Below are 17,712 nucleotides of genomic sequence, written 5' to 3' on the forward strand. Positions count from 1 at the left end.
GTTTTGGAGGAAAGATTTGGTGTATTATGGTCTAAATACTGTTTCACTGTTTTTGTCTTAACAAAAATCACATTAGAAATGTACAAATATTTGATATTCAGACTAAATATCAGCCTTTATAATTAAATTAACATTGGTTTTAGTGGTTAGTCCCTGTCTTAATTGTGTTTCTTTGTAGGTTTTTCTACCCTGCAATGAAATGAAGATCAGGGAGAAAAACTAGATCTTGAAATGTTCTCCATGAGACTGAAAATCGATGCCACAAAATATGTGCTTCTGGCCTCCTCAGTTGAAATCACACAATCCCCATCACCCTCTCTCCCTGGCCATCTTCATCCCTCCACCTCCCTGTTCACTATTTCCTAATCTCTGCTCCTCTGCCTCTACATCATCTTTTCTCTCCTCCGCTTAGAGCCACTGTCCCCCTACCTGCCTGCCTGTGCTGGTACAGCCCCCCTCTCTCTGCCTCTGTCAATGCATTTTGCCCTTATAAGGAGAGAGCACAGGCAGACTGTACTAACCGCGTGAGCTCAGCGGGGGTGTTGCTGGGGCAAGGAGACCACAGTGACTGTAACAGCGGGGTGAGATGGGAGGAGGATGGAGGAGAGTGCTTAGAGGAGGGGTGGTTGGGGGTGTTGAGCTACCACACTTCTATCAATGACTCCAAATAAGACGACAGAAATAGACATAGGGGAGGAAGAGGTGGGGCGAGGGAGGAAAGGATGGAGATTGGAGAGAGGATGGCGAGGAGAGGCAGGTGAATGTATCTGTGAGTGGGGATGCTTGTATGTCAGGTTGAGGTAATGTTGCTAAGTGACAGAGCACTTCCCAGCAACACCTTCCATGTCAAAAGTGGTGTGTCGGTCCACACTGATAATGTACATTTACAAAGCTCTCATTTTCTCAATTCTGATACTGTGAGTAGTGTCTGCATGATGCCAGCTCACCAGCTGCCCACATACTCATCGATATGGAAGTCTAACATTTGGCTGGTGAGAGTCATGGAGGGAGAGTGTGGGCTACAGCACGGACGTCTGTGGTGCAACGTGACTGGTCCAGGCTTCAGATGTTCCATCCTTTGATGAGAGGAATAAGACGCCCTTTGACTGAGAGAACCAAAATAATGATTGAGTTCAGATTGCTAAGCATGTTCACCCTGATTATCTTTAAAAGAGCACAGTACAGATTTAGTATTGCACTCCCAACTCTGTCAACTTCACAATGGACTGTTTGAAAAAAAGAGATCAAAATTGATGCAGCAGATTCTAGATATTGTCTTTTTTATTCTACATAGACCATAGATTGTATATAAGAAGTGGATTTAGTCACCGTGACGTCACCCAGCAGTTTGTGGATTACTGTTGGAAGCCTCAAGTTCGGCATTTTGGCCATTGCCATCTTGGTATTTGGCTGTTGCCATCTTGTTTTTTGCAACCAGAAGTGACAGGAGAGGTTGGAGCTAAGTACAACCGAACGCTGAATAAGACATTTTTAGTTAACCAAACAGGTTATAATGAACTTTCATGAACTGAAAACACACTGTGAAAGGGTTAAAGTTCTATGACGAAAACACAGACAACTCCCAGACCAGACAACGCCGTGTTAGCGACCTGTCAATCACAAGATAACCACGCCCTAAAGCATACCCTGCTTTATGGTCTATTTGACTCTAAATGGGACCATAATTTACTAAATGAACATCATGCTGTATTGAAGAAAAGACTTGAAACTAGCGATTGAGACCATAAACTCATGTTTACAATGATTACTGAGGTAATAAATCAAGTGAGAAGTAGGCTCATTTTCTCATAGACTTCTATAAAATCAGACTTCTTTTTGCAACCAGAGGAGTCGCCCCCTGCTGGCTGTTAGAAATAATACAAGTTTAAGGCACTTCTGCATTGGCTTCACTTTTCAAACTCGGAGGTTGCCGCCTGTCATAACCTGGCACCTACATTACCCACAATGCAACTTGACCATAAACAGTCCAGTTGGAGATGTTAGTGTGTTATGCTAGTAGCGGCTAATGTAGCCTCGAGCCACTAGCTTCAAGCAGAGATGAGAAGTGGGCTACAAAGGTCTGGTAAGTTCACTTCTTTCTAAGCCCATTACCACACATTGTTTGATTTTCAAACTTCTTCAGCCCCAAACGACGCTGACTCAAGTGACATCAAATCAGGCAATTTATCAGACTTCAGACGGCTCCCTCTGAAACCATAAAAGGCTTTATACAACCGTTTCCACACACTGTATGCAGTAGTAGACCTGTAAGCAGACTTTGATGTGTAAAAGTGTTCCCCTTTAATGGAGTAAGCATAACGCAGTAAACCCCAAGATTTGTGTTGAATAAATTGTTTTCTTCCTCTCACAAATGAAAGCAATAAAATGCATCCTTCCTCAATTCAAAACACTTAAGGGCTTTTGCCGATACAACCTTTCTCGGTCTGGTATGACCCGTACTGTAGCTTATGGTGGCTAATTTTAGAAATAATTAGGTAGGTATTGCTGCATAACTGATATTACTGAGAGAGTTCACTGACTTGATGATTCTTCTTGTACTACTATTACACTATATGTTTTGGCATTTACCTTTTTTTTCTCAAATGTCATTTGTGTCCGCAGTTATTGATGTTCAGCAAAAGTTATATAGTCTCAATTTAATGTAAACCTACCTATTAAAGGACCCATATTATGCTCATTTTCAGGTTCATACTTGTATTTTGTGTTTCTACTAGAGCATGTTTACATGCTGTAATGTTAAAAAACAACAACTTTATTTTCCTCATACTGTCAGCCTGAATATGCCTGTATTTACCCTTTTTCTGAAATGCTCCGTTTTAGCGCATTTTGACGGAATTGCAACAGAATTGCGTTGCTAGGCAACAGCTTGGGTCTATGTGTAATTCCTGTCAGCTGATGACATTCACATACACACTGCAACCAGGAATAAACTGGGACACATTTAGAATGATTACATTTAAAATTGTGTCAAGGGTCTAAATATTGTATATTCGTGACATCACGAATGGGCAGAAATCCTGTCAGCTTGTTTCAAATGTAGAGTTTCTGAATACGGGCTGTGTGTATTTCCCTGTGGATTGAGTGTTTCGATACTTTCACAATATTTATATAGGACTTAAGCCTGCTTTATAATAAAAAAACATGAAAATCTCACTTTTTTATAATATGGGACCTTTAACGAAATCCTGTTTCATCAAGCCATCTACTGTTATAATCCAAACTACCTTTATGTAAAACTTAAAGAAGGAAGTTGGGTTTTATTCCAGAAGCCATTAGACTTTTACACTTTAACCTGTGTCAGATATTGTTGCTATTAATCCTGTGTATGTCTTTCTAACACATTTGTCATACTTGTATTTATAGATTGTTTCTTATGTGTATAAATGACTTGTCTCTGTGTTTCTGTTTGCACGCTTTATTGCCTTGAATTGCCCCTTGAGGAACATATAAAATATTTTGAATTGAATTGAAATGTTTGTTAAAACTGATTACACAGAGAATCAAAACTTCTTAATTCAAGACAAACATATGATTTCTTTTGTTTAATTTATTAATTTCCCTAGGCGTCAAAATATGACATTTCTGTATAAAATCCCCCTGAAATAAGTGTCCTCAGAATTGATTTTCTCACAACAAGTGTCTCTTTCACTATGTTTCCCCTTAATGGTACTGGTGTACTTTACTTCTCCTCATAATTCATAAAGCCTGCCTTTATAAAGACTAAACTCATCTGAGGACAGGCTCACACACCACAGGCGGCCTCTGCCATTCATGCAACGGCAAGCAGGATGGGACAACTGACCTAAAAAAAATAATAGACACTGTATAAATAATCCAAGGTGGTGGTTGGCAATAATGCTCGGGTATTAATATTTCAGTTAAAAAAGACCTCCATGCACTTTCACTTATCGCAGGCTGGGTCTTGAAAAGACAGCTTGTCCTCTTTTTCACCTCCTAATCAATATGGACAATCAAACTGAATATGCTTTCAATTTCACAGCTGATATGATGTTAAAGGAGAATTCAGAGTACTATCAGATAAAGAGCTTCTGTGCAATTAACCAAGTTTAATGAGCGGCTTAGCAATCGTTAATTCATATTCATGTACTAAGGGGACTGTATACAGTAGGTTTCTCTGGATGCAAACTTTCCCTAGAAGCTTATGCAAATTGACTTACTCACCATCCTCCCTCAGTATCCTTGGATACCAGTTATTTATTCATTTTGGTCTCCTTCACTGCAGAGCCGCCGTCTTTCAGAGCAGGTGATGATCATGCGTCTCAGCAGTATCTGCTGTTCAATCTGGCACACACACACACACAAACACAGAAAGAGAGTAGTGTGGGTCTACCCTTAACAGCATACAGAATTGAATTTCACGGTGTGGTGAGATGTGAACAATTTATCTGTTAGCCAGAGTTCAGTTGGTCAGAAGGGGCCAATACAAGGCCTCACATCAAAGTTGATGTTTATTCACGGACAACGGGCAAAACTCACTGCTCTCTCTCTTGTTTCAAAGAGAACATCTGGTCCCGTGCATATTTGAGTCATTAGGGGTGGCGACGCTTGCTACAACTGTGAAACTGGAGAATTTAATTGTTTGAAAGCCTTCCAGATTCGGATGCAGTGAGTAAATAAATGATCTATGTCTATGTTGGAGTCAGTTTCAAAAGAAGAAATTAGAATGGCATCATTGACAGTGGTGGAAAGTAACATTTACTGAAGTACTGTACAAATTAGTACTTGTACTTTACTTGAGTATTTCTTTTTTAAGCAACTTTATATTTCTCCACAGCATCTCAGAGGTAAATATTGTACATTTTACTCCACTACATTTGTCTGACAGCTTTAGTTACTTTTCAGATTGCAGTTTTTCATACCATCTTCCTGTCCAGTAAAAACCAGGTATCTCCAAATGTGTTGATTTTGAATTTTTGTGATAAACTGAAGGCTGAAGTGTTCCTTTATGACTTGAGAAAATTCTCCTACATCTTAAGCTAAATAAACTATTTAAAAAAAAACTCTTGGATCAGCTGGAAAATGCATCATCACAAGGCTGAAAACTGTTTTTCTGACACCATGAAAAGTTGACTTTTTAGCGATATGTGGTTCTCACAGGACAGCGACGCTACAAACATATGAAGATCTTATAGAATATGATTGCAATGCTGTAGATTTAACTAGCCAACAACATATAAAGGAGTAACACATTAACACAGCAGTAATATTAATCCAGAAAAAATCATATATGATAGTAAAACACTGACAGGAAACATTTTACTGCACAATCAATACTTTTACTTTTGATTTTTTAAGTACATTTTGCTGATAATGCATACTTTTACTTTGGTAAGGTTTTGAATGCAGGACTTCTACTTGTAGTGGAATATGTTCACAGTGTGGTATAAGTACTTTTACCTAAGTAAAGGATCTAAATACTTCTACCACCTCTGATCATTGATAGTGTTGGTAAGACAATGAGCCTGTGGGGGTCAAACAGTCAAAACACCCTGCAAAGCAAAGACACCAAAATCAACAGATGCCACGCTTCATGTGGTGCCAAAGCCTCAAATTTCCAGATATATCCTCAGGAGCTATTCACTCAACAGATGGGTGCAAACCTACTGTCTTCTGTCTGGATCAAAACATTTGTTTCCCTGACTGAGTCGGGAAGCTCATTCCACATTTGGGGAGACGGATCATAAGAGACTGAGGTCTCACACCAGCTTTTATAATAACCTCCCACTCAATGAGCTTCAATGACTCATGAAAACACTGCCTGACGTTGGTTCTCCTCCATTCTTCAACCTCATCTGACATCCCTGTGGAGAGAAACTCTTCTCCCAGCATGTGTTAAATAAAAAGCTAAAACACTCTGACATGACTACAAAATGAAGTGTTGCTCCCTGTTCTTTCTATTCTGCCTCTCCCTTCATTGTCTTTGATCTCCCTTTCATGTTTGTGGCGCTCAGTTGCGAGATAACAGGAGGGTGTCAACCACTGCAGCACCCACTTCCATGTTTCTGTGCGTCTCTTCCTCTATGATGGACTACAGATGACACAGGTGCTTTCTGGTATATGGAGTTTTTCTTTGCATGTGTGCCTGGAGACTATAACGCTCAAATATGTGTATATGCAGTGACTGAAAAATGCGTGAAATATACCTATATGTTTTTTTTCTCTCACTATAACAGGGTTCGGGACATAAATTCATTCTGCATACTTTTCTAATCTGTATTACGAGATCATGTCTGCAGAGTTAATAATGTATTACCACAGAGGACAAAATAAAACTATACGTGTTGTGTTTGCACATGATTGCAGGCTGCCTATATCTGAAGTCTGTTTAGTAATGCCGGAAAATGTTTGGCGATGTGAAAGTAGCAGTCAGAAGATCCACTTCTCAGACACGACCACAAAAACAGGAAGACACATATTTATTGTTAGACATTAAGCTCTTCCTCTGGTTTTCATTTAGGTTTAGCACAGAGTCTGAGTGCAGTCGTTGTTTCCGTTTATCAACACCATATGTAGGGCTTTCTTACATCTGAACTGAATTCATTGACAAATTCAAAAAATGTATCACAAAAATGTATATGACATTAATGATATGGGCATTTTAAAGTGTGAGAGGGACACTTACTACTGTAGCTAACTAGTAACCTTATTATTATCTACTAGCATGCTAGTTATCTATATAGTAAATCATCTTGATAGTTGTACCCTCTAGTCCTTCCTCATGTCTACATGAGGCCACATTGCAGCTTGATTCTTTTTTTTTACTGGTCAAAACACAACATTTCTTTTGACAGGACAAATCAGTTCATCGCACGCAAACTCTGTGTGTTCCTTGAATTAGCATTTCTTTCTTTTTTTAAGTTATTTTTCACATTGTTTTCAATAAAAGTGCATTAAAGGCAAAGCCAATTCAGCACTTTGGAGTCTGATTGCATCTTTAAGGTGTCCTCATTTGACCCAACGACCTTTTCAAATATTAAAAACGTCCACGGTGGCAAGAGTTCATCAACTGGACTCCTCTCACTGTACCCGAAAATGCATACTCACGTAACCTTATTTTAAAAGGGCACCAGGTCTTTTACGCTGTTCCAGTCCCCCCGGGTGGCCGGTACTAAGATCACCAGACAATAGACACTCTGTCCCACACACAGACACACACACACAGACACACACACACATGTAGAGTGACAATTTAGCTATGGCTCATTTAACCATGCCCTTTCGTCCGGGCTGCGACCCTGAAGTAAGGGTCCCTAAGAGTTTTCACCGTAAGGACCAAGAGGGAAGGGGGTAACACAAACACACACAAACAGCAGTGACTTCACCTGCTAGTGAACCTTTCATAAATGTCAGCTCATTTATATGCCCATGGTTTGTGTGTGCTGTTACAGTAAATATAAACACCCTCACACGCTCTCGTGCTGCTTCTAACCACAAATAAAGTGAATTTCCTTCCCTTCTCTGCAGCACAGTAGCAAGTGATGCTCGGCAAGTCACCCACACAGTTTGCAAAAATACCCTGCTGCACATCCTTACTCACCATGATTCACTTTCACACCGTATGGACAGAAAAAGTCACTCTGCTACTGAAACAATGTCAAACACAATACAACTCTGCACCACACACACACACACATGGTGCCCCCTCCTCTTATTGCCAGCAGGCTAGTGGTAGTCAAAGGGGGAGGGGGTGTTGTGAGGACATGCTGAATGTGTGTGTGTGTGTGTGTGTGTGTGTGTGTGTGTGTGTTGGGGGTCTTTGTGAGCGAGCGTGGTGGGAGGAGAAGGGGAGAGGGAGGGGGGACATGGCGTTCTATTTCTCATAGACCAACAGCTGCTGTCTTTAGTGCAGAGAGAGAGAGAGGAAGAGGGAGGGCTGTGTGGCGTGAGGCAGTGCGTGTGCTCAGTGTTTAGGTGAATCCACAGCCCTCTGGCTCACAAGGATAAAGGAGTCTCTCCGAGGAAGACAAGAGAAAAGCAGCACTTTTTTTGCCTCTTTTTTTATCTTCTCGCTTCATTCTCTCTCACGAGCCACCAGCGGCTGGTGTCTGCATTTTGTCTCTTTTTGTCCTCCTCTTTTGTTCCCTGCATCCATCTGTGTTTCACCCTCAGTCCAGAGAAGAAGGAAGGAAGAGCAGAGTCAGAGGCATCATCCTCCTCATCCTGCACACCCAGCCGGTAAGCTGAGCCCTACACTCTCTTCGTTTTTCTTCTTCATTTTATCTCTCACCATCGCTCCATCCGTTTAGCCCCCGATAGTAGGAAGGGGCCTTACAGTCCCACCCTGCACCTAAAGGAGAGGCTGTAAGCTGGAGAGGGAGGCTGAGCCGGAGCTGGAGGATGGATGTGGGTTAGACTCTAGACGGAGGCTGGTGGCTGACTGGTGCTTGGTTTTTAGAGGGGCTGAGAGATGGCGCTAGTGCCTGTGGGTAGAAGGTGGAGGACTGGCGTGGGTCAGGATCCCGCGGGTAGGAGGGGGGAACGTTGAATTTGGCCCGACCACACCAAACCCCGTTGGGCTGGTCAATTGGGGCTCGTCCTCTTTCACTGCAGTGCTTAGCCAGAGCGGCACGGTCACTGCCACTGCCACAGTCACACACACACACACACACACACACACACACACACACACACACACACATCTACGCACACACACACCTCAGCAAAAGATCTTCCTCTGTGTATAAGCAGGAATCCATCAGGAGAATATGGAGTCTACATACGCTTGTGTGCGTGTCTTTTTTCAGTGATGGATGATGGTTTGGTCACAGGACATATGTGACCTAGAACCATCACAGCACATGCATCATATATCACATTGATGCACTGGAGTGTTCTGGGAACAATGTGGGTGAATTGCATGTCAAGCATGCCTCCTCGTCTTTTCAGCTCCATTACCACACACGCATTATATCAGGAATTGTTAGCATCACTACAAAAGGCGTCCAATTTTGTACAGTGAGGAAGGTGTTAGAGGTCTGTGTGTGTCTGTGCTTGTGCAAGACGTCTCTGCAAACAGCCTGCTAAAAACAATAGCCCCAGATTGCACTGCTGATCTGAAGGGGTGGGTGCATGCGACTAGAGAGGAAAACAGGGAGGAGGGAAGGAAGGAGGGAGGGAGGAAAAAACTGAATGGAGGGATGAATGAATGAGGGCTAAGGCTTTTCAGGAGTGTTTCGTTCTTTCAAATGTGACAAATTTCTGGTGGAGGAAACTAAGGGTGTGCATGAGGTTGTCAGACGGAGCAAGAGAGAGCAGAAAGGGTGAAGCTACCTTACAGTACGGTGCTGTCGTGTGACTCTGCAGGTCTTCTTTGTGTGTGCGGGGGAATGAGAGAGCGATGCTGTGGATGGAGAGATAGATGAATAGTAAGGTTAGAAAGAGAAAGCAGGATGAAGTAGCGTGGGTGTTTGAGTGTGTATGGGCGGGTGGAGGGGAGAGAAACAGACAGGAGAGGTGTGTAATTGAAAGATCTGGTCCCTGTCTATCCCTCTGTAATCTACTGACTCTGGTTATAATCCGTATCAGTAGATTAAGTGATGATTTACTGCCATGTTGACTTTCGTGACTGACACACACACTCACACGCACGCACACAAACACACACACACAATAATTTGGTAATTTTTCAGTATGTGTCAGTATGTTATGTTACAATATTAATCGCAAACAATAGGTACGTCTTATCATCTCTTTTTGTACCACATAGCTATACATACACTTATTCATCCATGTGCATATACAATATATACTGTATATACACATTTATGTATGATGTACACACACACACACACACACACACATATATATATACATACATATGTATATATACACATATATATTTATATATACATACATATGTATATATACACATATACATGCGTACATACATATATATACATACATATATACATATATATTTACATGTATCAATACACATGGTGAAATTTGTGTATTGATACATTTAAAAATGTGTATATAAATATATGCAGTATGTATATATAAACATAAATATGAAGGTATACCTTATCCTCTATGTTTTTGTACAACATAGCTATACATACACTTATTCATCCATGTGCATAAAGTATATATATACACACACACACACACACACACACACATATATACTGTATATATATATATATATATATAAACACATACATATGTATATACTGTATACGTACATACATACGGTATACATATATATACACATATTTACATGTATCAATACAGATGGTGAAATTTGTGTATTGATACACTTAAAAATGTGTCTATACTGTACATGTATAAATATATATATACACTCACATATATACTGTATATACATACATACATACATAATACTCGTATATACTCGTACAATTACTACCACTTTTCACATGTACAAAACCATCTAAGATTATACATAGTACTGAATATCATACATCTTGTCTATATGTATATACAATATAAGTCTGATGTCTGTCACAATTTATTACTGTCATTGGAAACATGCTCACATACTATAAGTGATATATAGGTTTCGCTGTACGGACATTAATCAGAATATGCAGATTGTAACCCATTTACTTGTATGAATAAACGGCAAGGTGCACTGAAACAGCTAACGTGTGTGTGCTCTGAGTGTGTTAATCTTTGTGTGCGTGTGTGTGTGTGTTTGTGTGTATAAAGGTTTTTTTCCGGTCTAAGATGGAATGGTGGCCGTGATGGTATTTACTCTGCTGTTGCTAGGACACTCCCTTTGAACATTTATACCGAGCCTTTTCATTGGCCTGCCGCGATGATGCAAGATTCCCTCATCCCAAATCTTTCCTGAGCGCCCATAGAAACATGCCCGTCTGCATTTCCTCCTCTCTCCTCGCTCCTTCTCTGTCACTCTTTGTCTCACACCCCCTCTTCTCTTCTCTCTCTCTTGCTGTCTGTCAATCGTGCGCTCTCTCTCTCTCTCTCTTTCTATTCATCTCTCTCTCTCTCTCCGTCATTAACTCATTAATTCATCCCCGCTCTCAGTATTTATTTCCTTCCAAGCCCCCTCCGTCTTCATCACCCCGGTACATTCTGTCACTTCCTTCACCCTCATCTAGTCAAAATGCTCAGCGCAAAATGGTGTTGACAGCATGTGGCGGTGTCTTCCAGCTCCGCACAATAATTCTGTCCTGCTGTCTTTTGCAGAGGATTAGTGCTCTGTGTGTCTCACAATGTCCCATTTCCTCTGTCCATATGAGGTGCAGTATCTTACTAGGTTGCCTTAGCATGTGTCAGGATTATCAGGTTTGACAAGGCGGAAGACAGGAATGAGGGTTGGGGGTGTCAAGGCTTCTCTTAATGTACATCACCTTATGTATTTCAATCTTTTCTCCTCAACAATATGCACAGTTATTCCATGTCATAACTGCAATTACCCCAAGTTCACACCCACACAATACTTCCCCATGATGATTTCACGCTACAGATGTGCATAAATCTCCTCCACCATGTCGGTTATTACATGTTGAGAGACTGGGAATAGAGGATGGGGGTATGTAAGGTTAGAAGTTAGATCAAGTGAAAAAAAAAGGAGAGGATGGGTAATGTTTGACTTGTTTGCTGCTTTCTCACAGTATTTGTCACCTTCGAAGCACTGTCAACACAGCCCATCAGGTGTAATGATGTGTAATGATCTCCCCCAGCTTTCACTGAACTAGACATGGCTGAGGTCGCGGCATAACCCTCACCGTCACTCTATGAATAAGGCAGATGAGTGACACGTACAATGACACGGAAATGTGTGCAGCTACTCCAAAGTGTCATGGTTCACGCCTGAAAAAGTGATTTGTCAAAACATTTTGACACTGAATAGATGCTAATAGGACAGCCTGAAAGAGCATTTCAAAGCATCAAAATGAAAATCACAAGGATATTTGCTACCTGCATCGTTTGCTCGAGCAGTTAATATCTCCCTTATATAACTTTGAAAGTCTCCCTGAACATCCTGTACATGATTCAATGGTGGATTATTGCTCTTTTCTTTACTTGGAAAAGCTTAACAGACAGTGATTCCAGAAACAAGTGGATGGACAACCATGTTGTATTCAATCCTTTGATTAAAATACAACATCATCCATATGTTTGTCCATGTGGCCCGACTGATTTCGATTTCCTCAAAAAATGCCTGACAATCCTCTAAACACTCTTAATCTTGTTGACTGACCGACCCATCTGTCCAGCTGTAACATCTGTCATTCAAACATCTGTCACTTGTGCTTTCATCCTTTTGTTTTCACTGAAGTTCAGAGGTCGGATCAGACTAGTATAGTAGCCAGGGTTGAGGTAATTTAGGAATTTGGGATGTGATCCGTCTCCACCTGGTAATCTTGTGGGGTTTTAAGCCAGTATTGTCAGAAATCAGGGATTACTCCCTCAGAGCAGAGATGATCCTGTTAAAGGGGGACGGGGTGGCGTGACGGAGGGTGCGGGGTGGTGAGGGAGGGTCCTGATATAGCTATGCAAGAAGTATATTAAATACATACAACTTTGCCAGAGAACGGTGGACAAAAGAGAAATTGGGGATTTTGCCTATACAGAAATTCAGTCTTATGGTTTCTTAAAACAATAGTGCAACATTTTGGGAAATGTGCTTATTCGCTTTCTTGCTGGGAGTTAGATGAAAAGATCATACCACTCTCAAGACTGTTCGTTAAATATAATATTATATATATATATATATATATAATGTAATATAATAATAAAGGCTTCAGTCAGCAGATGGTTAGCTTAGCTTAGCACAAAGACTGGAAACAGGGGGGAACAGCTAGCCTGGCTCTGTCCAAAGGTAACAAAACCTCCTCGAAAGCTCACTAATTAACACATTATATCTTGTTTGTTTAATTTGTAAAAATAGTTAAGAGTAAAAACAGTGGTGTAATGTAACAAAATAATAATACAGTACTTAAGTATTTGTAGGGAGTATCTGTACTTTACTTGAGTTTATATATTTCTGTCAACTTTGACTTTTACGCCACTACATTTCCTAAATAAAATGTGACTTCTACTCCGATACATTTCCTCTAAGCATCTTCTTTACCCGTTACTATTGCAAGAAAGCAGGTTTGGCGAATCAGTGGTCATAGCTCGGAAGTTAGATCATTCGCTCTCAGTGCTCTCAAAGCCGTAGTTAAGTTTCAATTTCTGCTCCAGGCCATGCAGGCTGCATGTGAGATCATGCTACATGCGACTACAAGGGAAGAAAAATCTGGATTTTGTTCTTTAAATCCTTTAAGTTGTGAAGACCTTGTTTTTCTTTAAGTGTAATGTAGCCTCCATTTTTAAGGTAGTGTGCATGTTAAGAGGAATATACTTCATAAATCTCAAATTTCTGACTTGCTTGCTTTTTTATTAACAGCATTTACTTGTACTTGTACTTTCAATACTTAAGTACATTTAATATCAGAAAATTACTTTTGTTACTTAAGTACAGAAAATATCAGATACTTTAAGACTTTTACTCAAGTAATATTCTAATAGGTTTTCTGGTTAGATATCTGTACTTTTACTGGCAGTGTGGCTTTCAGGTACTTCATGCACCACTGAGTAAAAACAACAAGTTGTGGTTTTAGAGTGGGCTAACATATAGGGTATGTGCCAAACCATTTGTTGGCCAGGAACAGTAACTTCCTGAAGTCACTGCTGGTTGCCTGGCAACCTCGAGGTGAAGAGTAGACTTTTACACTTTTGGTTTTTGTACGGAATAAACAAACACCATATAATGTGTTTATTACAGAGCTTTTGAGGTGCTGGTAGACAGATTTTATTACTTTTGGATAGAGCCAGACTAGCTGTTCCCCCTGCTTCCTGTCTTTATGCTAAGCTAAAGCTGCCTTCACATGATAAGAGATTTGCTCTTCACTCACTGCGAGGTAGGGCGCAGAGCCTTGCAGAGGCAGCGGGTATATGTCACTCACTGTTTCTAGGCAACAGTTGCAGCTGTTCTTATTGGTTGCGCTTTGAAAGGTCAGTGGCAGCCGAGGTCGAAGTTGAAATAATTTGAACTTTGAGCAATTTTGAGCGGTGAACCACGCCAAGCGTAGCCCTTCCACCTAGTCGGGTGCCACCGCTCTGCCCATTGGAAAACAATGGTACAGCCAGCGCAGAGCGATTTTACCGCTGATCCTGTCATGGCTTAAGCCAACCAGCTGCTGGCTGTAGCTTCATATTTACTGTACAGATATGAGAGTGGCATCCTTCCTCTTTCTCAAAAGGTAGCACTATTCTTTTAAGACAAATGTTTCAAGAATTTTCTTCAAGTGCCTTGAAACAAAGAGGAACAAGGATCTAAAGTTGACAATAAAACACTTAATTCAAGTAAAGGTGATTTAACAGAAAACAAAATTCTCTAATGAGAAATGAGACTTGTGATTCAACACTTGATTAAAAAACTTGCCTAACAAGTTTCGAAATGATGGATTCCTTAATTTAACACGTGTCTTTGAAGTAACCCACTGAACCAGTGAGGTAATAGATTAAGGAGACAGTGAGATTTAATTCACAGTGACAAGGGAGCCAAGATCTGATAACTCTTTGATCATACTATCTAACTCTCGATGTTGGATTGGCCCTCTGTGGAAACTACTGAAAAGTCTTATTAAACTGTGTTATCATCCTGGTTACGTGTGTCCTGCTGAAACTCTTTGAAATGTGTGATATTACATCCAGTACGACACGGAGGCAGGCCACAGCGAATCCTATCCTGCCTCTGCGAGGCGACTTCTAACCGGACATGACTTGGCTTGTCAAACTAGCTCTCTTTCTACGACAATAAAAGAGGAGATGGTGAATTTCTGGATGTAATCGGATTACTTCAGATCTGCTCTCTGAGGACTTCCTACAGTATCATGGCCTGTTGTCTGTTGATCAGATCAATTGCTGTCCACTAACAATGTACAGCACAAATGCCCGCCCTCTGGTCATATTTAAGATCAATAACCCCAATTCGATGGGAAGGTGAAGCCAATTTAGGCCGACGGAAGGCTAAAGAGAGCAGAGCGGGAAGAGAGGAAGCGAGACAGTATTGCAATTAGTGTGTAATAAGTGAAGAGGCAATTATCTACTTAGCGATGGTATCTCAGTCGAGGCTCCAGCTCTCTTTAAAAGTTCTGCTGGATAATATAAGCGACTGTTTGGTTGCTGAGGCTCGAGGTAAATACACTAACACGAGAGAGGAACACTTTAACTATCTGATATGAAGACAGAGCGTAGTGTAACAGTCACGATGTGTGTTTAACTATGCGGCTCATCACAGTTAGTGATGCCAACTCTTTTTCGATGAAAGTAGCTAGCACTAGCTCCAAAAGTTGCCAAAAGCTGCCAGATGACGCCGTCATTTACATATTGGTGATGTCATCACGCATCATTTGCATAAAGCTTAGTGGTTATCAGTTGACTGCCTGACTGTGTACAGTGCAAGAGGAGAGGGAGAGGCCCCGTGATGTTGGCAGAAGAGCCGTGGACTGTGATTACTCTGAGCAGCATGCATTGGAATGAATTACAGTATAATACATTTCTCGGTTTTTCCCCCAATGGGGATAAGTCGCTAAATTTGTCACTAGTCACGTTTTAGAAATGAAGATGCTAAGAGGGTCTGAAAAGCCACTAAATCTAACATCAACGTTGTCAATTTGGCAACACTGATCACAGTCTCTGTTTAATCTCTACCTATTCTCCTCAGTTGACCGTTCGCTAACAGCGATTCTCCAATCATAGCTTAGCAACGGTAACCAGGCACAGCAGGTCTGTCAAGCTCTAGTAAGAACAATATCAAAAGAGTTGGTCATTTTTTATGCCTTTCCAAACCCCCAAAAACACAAGAGCAAAACCATACATGTGTATCTGCTCCAACGTAACGTGAAAGCAATAGCATGTCTGGCTAACTAGCTTACTATGTAGTTGTATTGCTAAAGCCTCAGTTATGTTTTCTGCAAGGACGGTAGCACGGACATGAGCGTGAAATCGTGATGAGGAAACGTTTGGATCTTTTATACTTTGTGCAGTTTCTCCTCGCGGCAAACAGACATTCTCAAAGCTCCTCAAAGTTCTCCATTTTCTCCACCCATCCGAGTCCGCGTAGTTAGAACAAATCTGCCGCACGAGACCCTCACAAATGGTCGCGTCTGATGGTGTGACATCACTTTGGCCGTGTGGACACTCGCAACCCTCGTGGATGCAGCAAGAACATTGGTGGGCGACCGGCTCTACCTGGGACCCACAGCCGCCCTAAAGCAGCACTACTTCCACAACCAAAGCAACATATCATTTACAAACTAGAAGGGCACTCTGAAAGCGCAGACTTTCACCTAGGCCACCGAATCACCACACAATCCGCTCCAAAATTTTATGGGTTCTTCCTTGGCCCATGCTACACCCTTACGCCAACTTTCATGAAAGTCGGGCCTGTACTTTTTTTGTAATCCTGCTGACAAACAGACCAACAAACCAAATCGAAAACATAACACCTTGGTGGAGGTAACTACTATTAATGTGTAAGTTACCTTCAGGACTTGGACATCCATAATGTAGTATTTACCTACAGTGTGGGAGTCCTGAATGATACTATATCAGAGTCTAGGCTAACGTTAGCAGCTCTGTCATGCTCTTTATTATGTTTGACACATCAGCAACCACAGCCAACATTATTGGATATTTTGCCAAACACATCAATCAGTCCTTTAATGCCATTAATTAAGCATAAATACATCCACCATAACCTCTGTGTTGCTTGTCCAAGTATGTCTTTCTGTAACAAACAAACAGGGTTAGTATGTCAGGTTGAAATTACTGTCTGATCTTCAAAATTTCCCTTATCATACTGCGCTGTATTAGGGCTGGGCAATATATCGATATTATATTGATATTGAGATATGAGACTAGATATCGTCTTAGATTTTGGACATCGTAATATGGCATAAGTGGTGTCTTTTCCTGGTTTTGAAGGCTGTATTACAGTAAAGTGATGTCATTTTCTGAACTCACCAGCAATATCGATAACGAGGTATTTGGTCAAAAATATTGTGATATTTGAATTTCTGCATATCGCCAGCACTGTTTGTAATACTAGGGCAAACAAGCTCTATAGAATAAACAAATAAATAGCTCGCACACTGCAGGGCTCCAATGTCCACTTATTCATTGCACCTAGGAGGTGTTTCAAGCACAACTGCTCCTCAACAGACTAGTTCAAACGTACAGAAACAATGCTGCTCCTTTATTTCCTTGCCTCCTATATGGATCACCAACTGAGGAAAAGCCTAATGTCTACGTCTGTGTGAAATCAAGGAACCATTGTTTTAAAACTTACTAAAAATTTCAAGTTATAGGCGGATCATTGGTATTATTGTAAACTGCATGTGTCGTGCAAGAACGGAAAGCTTGACAAGCATAGCAACTGTAACCAAGGAGGGCGGGACTTAGTGAACGGTTCTCTTTTCAGTATCATCACTGTCTTTGTATGTTGCTATCTGTTTCTGTGTGTGTGTGTGTGTGTTTGTCCACATGTGTGTATGCCAGATCTGCCCGTGGGCACATTGGGTTGCTGGCGTCCACGCTTGTGTTCAGTGTTTGATCAGGCTTGTGAGACGATACACAACAACTCTATTTTTTTCCATTTCTGTGCCAAACACACACACACACACACACACA

The 17,712-nt window shown here is 41.1% G+C and overlaps 1 protein-coding gene and 1 long non-coding RNA gene across 3 annotated transcripts in view; both read left to right on the forward strand.

The window, feature by feature from the left end:
• Positions 1 to 17,712, forward strand: part of LOC141754839 (uncharacterized) — a 68,836-nt gene that overhangs the window by 5,510 nt on the left and 45,614 nt on the right. The gene's annotated exons all lie outside the window — the stretch shown is intronic.
• The window catches only part of fam49al (family with sequence similarity 49 member A, like), a 46,185-nt gene continuing 36,349 nt past the window's right edge, over positions 7,877 to 17,712 (forward strand). The window contains exon 1 of one of the 2 annotated variants that reach the window (XM_074614215.1): positions 7,877 to 8,217. The gene's annotated coding sequence lies outside the window, so the exon portion shown is untranslated. The remainder of the gene's footprint in view (positions 8,218 to 17,712) is intronic. The other variant, XM_074614218.1, reaches the window with a different exon arrangement.

The sequence above is a fragment of the Sebastes fasciatus genome, chromosome 17 (genome assembly GCF_043250625.1).
Source record: "Sebastes fasciatus isolate fSebFas1 chromosome 17, fSebFas1.pri, whole genome shotgun sequence".
In the NCBI taxonomy this organism is placed as follows: domain Eukaryota; kingdom Metazoa; phylum Chordata; class Actinopteri; order Perciformes; family Sebastidae; genus Sebastes; species Sebastes fasciatus.